Source organism: Trifolium pratense, linkage group LG3 (genome assembly GCF_020283565.1).
Source record: "Trifolium pratense cultivar HEN17-A07 linkage group LG3, ARS_RC_1.1, whole genome shotgun sequence".
NCBI lineage: Eukaryota > Viridiplantae > Streptophyta > Magnoliopsida > Fabales > Fabaceae > Trifolium > Trifolium pratense.
Window position 1 is genome coordinate 2,387,466 of NC_060061.1, and position 13,149 is coordinate 2,400,614.

General features: G+C 32.9%; 1 long non-coding RNA gene across 1 annotated transcript; it reads left to right on the top strand.

Moving 5' to 3' along the window:
- Positions 1-1,802: 1,802 nt before the first annotated feature.
- Positions 1,803-10,590, top strand: LOC123918384. Its single transcript, XR_006812758.1, has 3 exons — positions 1,803-4,049; positions 4,613-5,662; positions 10,025-10,590. It is a non-coding gene; the product is annotated as an uncharacterized LOC123918384 (long non-coding RNA).
- Positions 10,591-13,149: the final 2,559 nt, after the last annotated feature.

The following is a 13,149-nucleotide window of genomic DNA, read 5'->3' on the forward strand; positions in this document are numbered from 1 at the left end:
TTTGAACTTGTGACTTTTTCACTATCTAATTCATTTGTTGTATTTGGCTCTATTTGTCTTACTTTGCTGCTTTTCATATTAATGAGTTCCTTTATTGTCATATGTTCTGGCAAAATGATGATATCCTAATTGATCCTGCAGGTCTAGCTCTTGTGTTAACAATAGGATGGATTATATTTCTTTCTGCCAAGTTTATGTCCATATTTTGGTATTTCCTTGTGTACTTCTATTTGCGTACTGTCACAACTTTAAAGTTTTAGCTTCATTTGGTTTTAAGTATCTGTTATCGGGTTTCAATTCATTTTGCCTCACCTTCTGGGGAAAATATAGCATTCTCCATACATTTTGTTTTCATTTTATTTATAAATTTTATTTACATTATATATCACTTGTGCAGGATTGTTGCAAAGCACCATTCTGGAGAGTGTAGGATGTATCTGGTTCAATCGATTAGAGGCTAAGGATCGAGAAATTGTGGCAAGAAAATTAGTATAAGTAAAGATACTTGAAAATAATATATCTCTTTTTCAAAATTCCTCTTTACTTATATGATTCTGCATATTCTAGATTGAGGGACCATGTCCAGGGAACTGACAACAATCCTCTTCTCATATTTCCTGAGGGAACATGTTTATGGAATAGCTTTTTCTTTTTTCTTCTTCTGTTATTTTGCACACATTGATTTCTCTTTCCTGAATCCTTGTAACTTTTAATGGTGTTTAGGGTGCATTTGAACTTGGCTGCACAGTTTTCCCAATTGCAATCAAGTAGTACAACAAAAATTTTGTCGATACTTTTTGGAATAGTCGAAAGTAAGATCGATGCTTCTAATGTTAATTGCTATTTATTTCTAGTGTTTTCAAATATTGACCATCGCTATGGAGGGTTTTAGGCAGTGCTATGACACTCTATGGAGGGTTTTTGGCTTTCCGAATTGCAACACTGATTACATATTCCACGTACATTGTTTATTGATGTAATAGAGATTCTGCATTTCATGCATTTGCAGGCAATCTTTCACTACACATATGTTAAAGCTAATGACATCGTGGGCTGTTGTTTGTGATGTTTGGTACTTGGAGCCACAAAATCTAAAGTCAGGAGAGACACTCATCGAGTTTGCAGTAAGGTAAATGATCTTGATCCCGAATATTTATAGTTTATATGAAAACAGTTTGACTATATTTTATTGTGGAAATAGTTTATTCATAAGCATTTATAGCATTTAAAAAAGTGGAAATTGTTGTAACAAAAAAAAATGTGGAAATTGTTTCACAAAGCTCATCTATTATATATAATTTATAAATAGTTCCCTAAATTAATTAAATCATATAAAACTCATCTATTATATATAATTTATAAATAGGTCCCTAAACTAATTTTCATAGGTCCCTAAATTAATTAAATCATATAAAGCTAGTCTATTATATATAATTTATTATTATCATTTTTTATGTAGTTTTTCCTTTTCTTTTTTCGAAGAACTTTTTACAATATTCTAAACATGTTTACAAAATAATCATTTAAAAATACACATTTTTGTGGAGACTAAACCTACGTGCATAATAAATTTCTAAAATTAAAAATAATATTTTTTCATAGAAATTTAAAGTAATTTTTTTTTATAAGAAAAATTTAATAATTTTATAAAGACCAAAAAATATTTGACTGTATAAAAATTATTTTTTTAAATACTAAAACAAATGACCCATTAAAAGGCGAATCAATAAAACAAAACGCAACGTTTGAACGACACATTCTGAATCTTATGCTAATTTGTGAAATGAAAAGAATATAAAAAAAATCCTCATTCTTTCTTTATTCTTCAAGAAACAAGAAAAGAATGAAAACACGAATTGTGGAATTTATGGTGTTGGGTGTGTCGCTCAAGGATCAAGAGATTGATATGCTTTGCCAATAATCTCTTATGTTTGCTACGGTAAATTTTTCAACTTTCTCTCCACACGTTGATTCATTTATTTAGATACCCATTTTCTCATTCAATCTTCTGCTTCATAAAAACAAAACAAAAGAATCCTTAATTGACCAAAGGTGTTCTTTATGTTTCGACATTCAATTTTATGAGAAAAACAAAAGAACCCTAATTCTGCAAAAGGTGTTCTGTTTTGTCCCAAAAGAATCTTAAAAGATAGTTTTTTGTTTGTCACAAAATAAGGGAGTTTCACTTGTTTTTGGAATTTTCATTCTAACATATTTGTCCCAAAAGAATCATCTGTTTATAATCGATAAATGTTGGGAACAATGGTGGGTTTCCAATTTTAAAGGGTATAAAACCCCATAAGACTGTGAATCATTGTCCCTTGGAAAAGGGGTAGGGTATATATCCCTAATAGTAACCCTCAATTTGACAGTTCGAATCGATGAATATACTCTGTGTTATAAATTTTGTAACGGATGGATCATAGATGCCTCAATGACCGCAGAGTAAAATGTTGGATGAGTTTAATGACCCTAGTCCCTGAATTTGAAAGCTAGTTGTTACCTTAATTGCTACTCAAGCAATTGTCTCTATCGGTGTCGGCTTTTCGATTAAAAAAATTATGAATTTTATTCATAATAATGCATGAATGGGTATATATTATGCTTTGATGACCCTTAGTCCCTAAATTCGAATCTGCAACTGCAATTAGAAGTGTTTTTGCATTATGAACAACATTCAATCTTCTGATTCATAAAAATAAAACAAAAAGCTTAATTGTGCAAAAAGTGTGCTGTCCCAAGATCATGTTTGGTACCAATATTTTAAGAAAAACAGTTTTTTGTTTGTTACAATAATGTAGTCTCGCACGTTTTTGGAATTTTCATTCCAACATATTTGCCCCATCTGGTTTATAATCAATACCTGTTGGAAACGATGATGGGCTTCGATAGAAACTTTTAATCTTATGCTTCGATAAAAAGGTGATTGGATGTCTTGATGCCCACAAAATGCTGGATAGATTACTTAATGACCCTAGTCCCTGAATGCGAAAGCTAGTTGTTGCCTTAATTGCTACTCAATCAATTGTCTCTTTCGGTGTTTGCTTTTCTATTAAAAAAATTATGAATTTTTATTCATAATAATGCATGAATGGGTATATAGTCTGCTTTGATGACCCTTAGTCCCTAAATTCAATTCTGCAACTGCAATTAGAAGTGATTTTGCATTATGAACATAATGACCCTTGTCCCAAATGTTTCATAAGTTTTGTAAGGGTTGGATGCCTCAATGACCTTTGAGAAAAATGCATTATGAATTCTTTATTCATAATGGAAAAGTTGGATGGTGGCTTTCAAAGGAAAGACATTTAATATGAAATTTTATTCAAAACGTGGATGGTGTCTATTGTCTTTTTATGACCCTAATTGTGAAACTGTCACTAGGGGGTATACATGAGCTCGCTAACTGCAAATTCGATGAAAAGATGGATATACTTTGTTCCATGATTTTTGTAAGGAATTGTGTTGGTGGCCCAAAAATGCTGGATGATGTCATATTGTGAAAGCTAGTTGTTGCCTTAAATGCAATTTTAATATAAAATTTCATTCATAATATAAGGCAAGGATAATATCTATTCTATTGTGCTTTGATGACCCTAGTCCCTAGATGCAATTTTCCAACTACAATATGAAATGATTTTGCAAATGCAAAAGGAAGTGCTTCCTTGTGTTTGATTTGCCTATTGATAAGGGTTTCAAAGGAATTCTCAGGAACAAATTACAAAGAAACGAACTCTTTGGAGTATAAATTATTTCTTATAATATCGAACTGGTATGTATGAGTGCATCGCGTCCTAAAGGCTTTGCACAAAGATATTGTGAACCCCTTGTTTCATTTAGGGGATGGTGACTTTCGAAGCAATGCTGTGGTGCGTGCCACATTATTTTTTTTACTTAAAGTTGTTGCTTTAGAGACTGTAAGGAGGTTCTCCAAGAGAAGATGCCCATGTGTGTGTCGAGGTCTGCAGAGTCTACAAATCCTTGTCGTACCACAATTTAAATGGATTCAGAGGTGGGCTGCCTTCAGGGGTTTGGTCAAAAGCATGCAGGTTTGTGATTATCAATTCAATATGGTTTCAATACATATTTATGTTTATATAGAAGGACATTTCAAAGCAGAAAAATATGTTATGTCAGGAAAACCATTTGCTATGAAGTTGAATTATAATTATTTTGGAGCAGCATCATTTAAAAATCTTTAGAAAAATGGCTATATCATTGGTATTTGTGTACTCCTAGACAATCTTTGTTCCAGAACGATTTATGTGGGTTACTTCTATGCATCATACATTTTTATTGAATTTGTTGTAAAATGATACTTTTTCTTCTTCCTCATTTTTGTTTTATGTAGTAAAGTTTGACATTCCATTTATTTTGACCAGTGAGATTCTTTTTTCTTAAAAGGCTATTCTTGCTTACAGTATTATTTCATCTTTGGCTATTATAAGATATACAATATGATATTTCCTAGACCTTTTTCCTGTAAAGGTTAAGTAGTGGAGAATGGAATTGATTAACAAGCTCCCTTACTTTTCTATCAAGTTTCTCCTTATACTATCCCAAATTCAGCTCTATATATGAAGCAGATGGTTAATACTCTCTCTGCTACCAGGTACTATCAAGACCATTATTCGTCCTTTCGATTGCAACAGTATTTACTGATGAACTGAAATGTAGTGATGGAACCTCAGAAATATCTGCAGCAGAACTATCTCATGTGCACGATAATTTGAATATGAGGTATATGATTTGAGGCTTCTGACTAAGGATACATGTGCAATTTATCCTTGTTGCGATGTTATTATAACACTTTACTTTGGAGCATAGAATGACATAAGTTTCTACGTAAGAACTATGATGAGTATATTAACATTTGCATATTAAGTTATTGTTAACCTCTCGACCCATAATTTCTAGAGGGTTATTTGCTTAATTGAGGATCATTTAACATTAACCTATTGCGGAATTGATAAAGTTGGCTTTGCAAATAAATAACTGATTTGCTATTGTGTGTGCTTCAATGACCCTAGTCCCTGAATTCAATTCTGCAAATGCAATTAGAAGTGATTTTGCAGTATGAACTCCAAATTCGATGGATATACTTTGTTCCTTGATTTTTGTAAGGGATTGTCTTGGTGGCTCAAAATGTTGGATGATGCCTTAATTTTGAAGCTAGTTGTTGCCTTAAATGCAATTTTAATATAAAATTTCATTCATAATATATGGCATGGATATTATCCATTGTGCTTTAATGACCCTAGTCCCTAAATGCAATTTTGCAACTACAAAATGAACTGATTTTGGTGGGTGTTTGTATAAGAATCAGATAGCACTATATTTGTGTTGATAATTATAAATGTAAATCTTGTATTTAGTAACTGAAAAAGGTAGAACCTTACCCATTTTTATGGTTCTTGATCATTCAATATAATTCAATCTTCTACTTGATAAATACAAAACCTTTTATTGGTGAACATAGCGGTGTTCAGGTTCAGCATGCTAATAAGGTGGTTAATTCCCAAGGTTCAACGGTGATTTTGAAACCGAAATCTCATGGAACTGTTAGTGTTGAAACTTGAAAGCATGCTGGTGGGTAAAAGAAAGGTTGATGTGGCTTCATGCACGAACTAGAGCAACTTTCTATCTCAAATTTGAAAATGAGGTATATGATTCCTGTCTCAGCTTCTTATATTTTGATTTCATGTGGAGGTTATATTGTTGAATTTTGTCATTTATCAATCTTCCTAGTTCATATATTTTTTCTTCATAATATTTGACCATTGGAATCAATGAATATACGATGTTTTATAAATTTTGTAACGGATGGATCATCGATGCCTCAATGACTATAGAGTAAAATGTTTGATGAACTTAATGACCCTAGTCCCTGAACGTGAGAGCTAGTTGTTGCCTTAATTGCTACTCAAGTAATTGTCTCTATTGATGTCTGCTTTTCTATTAAAAAAAATACGAATTTTTATTCATAATAATGCATGAATGGGTATATATTCTGTTTTGATGACCCTTAGTTCCGAAATTCAATTCTGCAACTGCAATTAAATGTGATTTTGAATTATGAACTTAATCGCCCTAGATCCTAATGTTTCATAAGTTTTTTAAGGGATGGATGCTTCACTGTCCTTAGAGTAAAATGCATTACGAACTGTTTATTCATATAAAGGAAAAGTTGGATGGTGGCCTTTAAAGAAATTTGAATATGAACTTTTATTCTAAATGTGTATGGTCTATATTGTCTTATTATGACCCTAATTGGGAAAATGTCAGTGAGATGATTTTTCTTTTTCATTTATTTAAGTTTTGTAAGAGAATGTGAAAGTTGGAATTCGATGAATATACTATGTCTTATAATTTTGTAATGGATGGATCATAGATGCCTCAATAACCATAGAGTAAAATGTTGGATGAACTTATTGACCATAGTCCCTGAATATGAAAGCTAGTTGTTGCTTTAATTGCTACTCAAGCAATTGTCTCTATTAGTGTCCGCTTTCTATTAAAAAAAATTATGAATTTTTATTCATAATAATGCATGAATGGATATATATTCTGCTTTGATGACTCTTAGTCCCTAAATTCAATTTTGCAACTGCAACTAGAAGTAATCTTGTATTATGAACTTAATGACCCTCAATGACTATAGAGTAACGGATGGATGAGATACTACGGAGTCAATGAATATTCTATGTTATAAATTTTGTAACGGATAGATCATAGATGTGTCGATGACTATAGAGTAAAATGTTGGATGAACTTAATGACCCTTGTCCCTTAATGGAAACTGAATTATGAATTCTTTATTCATAATGGAAAAGTTGGATGGAGGCTTTCAAAACAAAGCAATTTTAATATGAAATTTTATTCAAAACGTGGTTGGTGTCTATTGTCTTTTTATGACCCTAATTGTGAAACTGTCACTAGTGGTATGGTATACATATGATGACTAACTCCATATTTGATGGATATACTCTGTTCCTTGATTTTTGTAAGGGATTGTCTTGGTGGCTCAAAATGTTGGATGATGCCTTAATGTGAAAGCTAGTTGTTGCCTTAAATGCAATTTTAATATAAACTTTCATTCATAATATATGGCATGGATATTATCCATTGTTCTTTAATAACCCTAGTCCCTAAATGCAATTTTGCAACTACAATATGAACTGATTTTGCAAATGCAAAAGGCATTGCGTCCTTGTGTTTGATTAGCCTGCTGATAAGGGTTTCAAAGGAATTCTCTATGGAAGAAACGAATCAATTGAAGCAAAGTACAAAGAAACCAATATTTTGGAGTCTAAACTATTTCATATAAGGATGCTTGCATTAATCTTCGTCTTGATAAAAACAAAAGAAACTTAATAATTGAGCAAATGTGTTTTGTCCCAAGACCCTGTTAGGCACCAATATTTTTGAAGATTAACTTTACTCTTTTTTTTTGCCTAGGTAATTTTGGAACTTTGATTTCAATATATTTGCATTGGTACATGTTGAGATACCCATTTTTTTTCATTTTAGATTTAGTCAAGAACATTCAATCTTCTACTTGAAAAAAACGTTCAGCGTTACCCATTTTTCTCATTCTTGATTATTCAAGAACATTCAATCTTGTGCTTGCGAATAATAAAAGAACCTTAATTGAGCAAACAATGTTCTGTCCCAAGATCCTATTTGATACCAATATTTTGAAAGATTAACTTTTTTGTTTGCTATGCGGTAATTTTGGAACTGTCATTCCAAATTGATACTTGTTGGGATGCCCATTTTTTATTTTTGATTATTCAAGAACATTCAATCTTCTGATTGAGAAAAAAGTGAATCTTCAATTTTGTAAATCAAAATTTAAAAGGGTACAAAAACCCTATAAGACTGTGAATCATCGTGTGACAGAATCTTTTTTCATTATATAAAAAAGAGGTGGAGTATATTGCCCTAGTAGCGCCAAATTTGACTGTTGGAATCGATGAAAATACTTTGTTATATAAATTTTGTAACGGGATGGATCATGGATGCCTCAATGACCATAGAGTAAAATGTGAAAGCTAGTTGTTGCCTTAATTGCTACTCAAGCAATTGTCTCTATCGGTGTCCTCTTTTGTAGTCAAAAAAATTATGAATGTATATCTATTGTGCTTTGGTGACCCTTAGTCCCTAAATTCAATCTTGCACTGCAATTAGAAGTGATTTTGAATTAGGATCTTAAATAATGACCTCATTCCCTAATGTTTCATAAGTTTTGTAAGGAATGGATGTCTCAGTTACCAATGACCTCAGAGTAAAATGCATTATTTATGACCCTAACTGTTGGTATTTATTGTCTTTTTATGACCCTAATCGTGAAATTGTCACCGAGATGAATTTTTTTCAATATCTATAAAGCGTGGTGTGATAAAACATGAGCCCGCTAACTCCAAATTCAACAATAAGATGATATTTGTAAGGGATTTTCTTGATGGCCCAAAAATGCAGGTTGATGCCTTATTGTAAACGCTAGCTGATGAGAAGGAATTCTTAGATAATGAGCTATTCATTTAGATTCATATAACAACATATTCTTATATATAGAGGAACTTTGTTCAATAAAAGTACACTAGTGAAGTTCTGTAATAGTAGGCTTTTCGAACTTTTAGATTCATTATGAGACCACTGTCCCATAGATGTGGAGAGAATCTTGAAGCTTTGGTTGTAGGATAGAAACTAGGGAACAGTAACAGGTGCTGGGAACTTTCTATTGAATCCCAGCTTTCATAAGTTTTCTTAATATGATATAATTCTATGATTTGAGCTGCCTTTTCCCCTATATGTATGGTGTAGAATCTGATATAGATGTGTTTTTCTCATATGGTATAATGACTGTACTGATGTGTTTTTCTTTATGCAATTAGCACTTGCTGTCAATTAACTACGCGTTGTGCAATTTACGTTGCTGCTATATAACTACAGCTCTATAATTAGCTTAACAAGAGGACATTTTTTATCATGTTATGTATTTGGGAGATTTGGTGCTTAATGCAATCTATTTTCGTTTTTGAGAACTTAATTATTCAGCCTATAAGACACGCTGCTTTTCCACAATTTGTGCTGGAGTCTAGATTTTATGCATATTAGCTAAATAATATTGACAATAAAACATTGGATTCATTTGAAATTATACAAGATTCAATTATGAGATAACAAGATTATATTATGATGGTTGTTGTGTGACGGAAAGTTCTGTTATAATATGCTTTGAATGCTTATTTAAAAATTGATCAATTACATGAAAATAAGTAGTAGAGAAAGTGGTACTTTATGGCATGTATGGTTGATTTCGGATTTTTGAAGAGGGGGGCTTACAAGGATGAGCGACTCGGGACTTTAATAGGTTTATGCTCTCATAAGTCTCATTTAAAAAATGACAATGTTTATGTCATCATGTAAGTATATGGATAATTAGTTGCGTTGGAACCAAGAGCTATTGAATATCAATCTCAAATCTGATTGAGATTAAGTTAGTGTGTAGTTATAACATTGTTTAAATACTGACCAAAAGTTGTATAGAAATCCTATGGTGAAATGGCAAAAAGATATCCCTTTGATTATCAGTCCTTATTATTGCTTGATTATCTAATAATGTAAATGGTAGTATGATCTCACCTCAACAATTATAAAACCGAGTCTCGGTGTTCAATGCGAGTCTCTGGTTGAAATTATTATTCTTGTTTTGAGCCTTCAAGTGGTAAGACCGGATAGGATTGACATTAATAGCAGCCAACATTGAGGGGCTATATACTTAATAATTAGTGACTATGCCATCAAAGTAGTTGATGGAGTTCTTCAAAAGAAGGAAGAGATAATAGCCAAAACGCCATATAGTTATAAGCTCCAACAATTTAAAATTCTTGTAATTTGGATTTTGGAGGTATTCTCATTATTTATGTTTTCTAATTTGGTTAGAGTTTAAACAAACTGAAGTTGATTAATTTGGCATCCTTTTAGATTCATTACTGGAATGTTGATTTTATGGTTGTAGGATATTTTTTTTGATGTGTGCCAAGAAGAAAAAACTCAAGAGTTATGGTTGTAGGATATGAATTCAAATATTGTGTGTTCTAGAGTGGACTGTTGGGCTGTTCCAAGCCCAATATCACCTCCTTCTCGACTATATAAGCCTCGCATCATCACCTATGATGGTATGTCTCATTCTAAATTGAAACTGAATACTGTTACTAAGTAAGTGTGTGCTTGATTTATCCTTAAAAATAAGGTCATTTGTGGAAAGAGAAGTGTATTCACCATAATGCAAATTTGCAACATTTCTAAGATGCACTGTTGTTAAGAAACTGAATGGGCATGTGTGGCAATGCTTAGTTTACTATTGTTATTCATTGAATTTGGTTACCAATATTTAATTTATGTGTGAAAGTGATCAATATAATAAATAATGATGTATTGCTTTCTAATTCAATGAAGTGAGAATTGATACTTCACTCATATCTTCATTCCTTTGGTTTAGTTTATCAGCATTGGCATGTTGTCTTTAGTTCAGTTCATGGAGTCTTAAGGCTAAAATAGCTTAAGATTTTCTAAACCTTCAATAATAGTCAGACAAGCCAAGAAAATTGGATGTGTGCTAATTTATATGTTGTGCAGTGTCTTGTGTGAGACTTTTATATAGTTTCTCGTTTTCTTGGATAATGATACTGGTGCAATTCCTAACATTTTGATCTTGATGAATGTGTAGTATTATTTTATGCTCAAATTTTTTGAATTGTTTCAGTCTTGTTTACTGCAGTCAAAGGCTTTGCTAGCTATGTCTTCTGCCCTGCACGCTTTGGTGCGTCCCAGATGAGCGTAGTGGTCATAGCAGCCAGCATCGCGGTACCAAAAGTGCTGCATTTTGTTGTTAGAGCGGCCATACATCCATGGTTGGCCAAAAGAAGACCTGTGCCCTTAATTTTAGACCCGTGCCGGGTTTATTTGGGAATTTCAATGCAAAAACCCCCGCTAAATCCTCATTTTTTTCTACTATACGACTGCAAACGACTCATTCCCCTCTCCTCTCTGCATCGTTTGTGGCTTCTCATTTCTGTTGTTTACTGTAACAGCTCAGGCCCCTACTCTTATATAGTAGGCGGCCCAGCACTGCGACTCACGATCTTCTCTACTCTTCTCTCAGTAGAGTTTTTGCCTTCCGTGAAAATCGAATCACGTAACCTAGAGTTCCATTCATTCATGCTACCACGGATGGCAATCTTTTGATGAAAACATTGTCACTACTCAAACCATTATTTATTTCTTCAAACCATATTTTGATGAAAACATGTCTTTCTTATGTTTCGATTTCCTCCAATCTCATGTTTTTTATGGTTCTTACTGTTGGGAAATAACAAGCATAGAGAAAATGAAAGAACACAATGACAACACAAGAATATAACCTCGAAACTCCAAAACCAGAGAAAAAACCATGGTTGTTGTCTCAACCGACAACCAGAGAATATCACTATGTGAAAATTGTTACAACACATAGACTACCATCAACCTTCCCTCGGCTCCCAGTACACCCGCACTCTCCAAAGCAAATACCTAACTACATCTCACAACACTCTAACAAAAAAGTAATAGAGAAAAACAAAAAAAAGTCGAATATAAGCTTAAAGTGCTACTAACAAGTGCATTAAAACAAGGAACTTGAGGTTTCTATATAACCTTGAGCTCCCCCTTGTTTCACTTTTCTAAGCATTGTGGTGAGACTTCTCCAATATAATTTCATTTACCTTTTTTCCTTCATTAACAATGTGGGACTTACATTGCAATCAACCTCAACAATCTTCACCTTGATTGTAATGGACTTCAATCTTCATTGTCTACACCGACAATTATTATCTTCCGCTTCCATTGTCTATACCGACAATCATTGTCTTCACCGACAATCATAATTCTCATTGTTTATACCGAAAAATCAAATTATCATTCTTCACCATAAAAAGTACACTGCACTTGGAACTAAATCATCCTAAAAATTTTCTTCACTTGTAACTAAACCATCCCAAGAATTTGCGTCACTTGGAACTCAAACATCCCAAGATTTCAATATCCCGAAACCTTGCTGAAAATTTATGGTGCAACTTTCATGTTGGCTTTCTCGGAAGTTCATTGGCCATCGAGATAACTCACCACACACCTTGCATCAATGTCAACCAATGCCCGTGTGTTGTTCTGAGTCCTTAGCAATAACTTGTCCTTTTACAGGGTATAGCGGAAATACCATAAGGACACATACTGCTCCACCTGGACAACTTCATGCCCAAAACACCTTGTGTAACCCTGATTGCATTAACACATCCTTGACTTGATTTTCCACAAGCCAAACATCAATTTTATCTAACCTTAACGCGGAACTCCCTCCACTCTGAATCAAACCAAAAACTCTAATACCAGTTGTTGGGAAATAACAGACATAGAGAAAATGAAAGAACACAATGACAACATATGAATATAACATGGAAACTCCAAAACCAGAGAAAAACCCACGGCTGTTGTCTCAACCGACAACCAAAAAATATCACTATCTGAAAGTTGTTACAACACATAGACTATCCTCAACCTTCCTTCGGCCGCCAGTACTAGACTGATGCATTATTAAAACAAGGAACTTGAGGTCTCTATATATAGCCTTGAGCTCCCTTACTTCACTTTTTTCTAAGTAATGTGGGACTTCTCCAATATAATTTCGTTGACCTTTTTTTCCTTCATTAGCAATGTGAGACTTACATTGCAATCAACCCTAATAATCTCCATCTTGATTGTAATGGTTTTCAATCTTTGTCTACACCGACAATCATTATCTTCCGCTTCCAATAATGACAACAAAAAAAAAGTAGCTGCCAATAATTTAATGAAATTTACCCAACTAACCCTCAATATATTATCAATGATTTTTTTATCCAATTTTTTTTTTATAAGCATTTTTTATGTCCAATTTAAAATATGGTGCCTATTGCTAATTACACTTTCATTTTTTACTTTTTTTTTCTTTTAGAAATTCTATCTTAAAGGTGAATAAATAGAGTGTCCGAGGTTCGAACCCCGGTCCTACACATATAGTGTGATATCTCTACCAATTGAACTAGACTCATGGGGATTATACCTTCATAT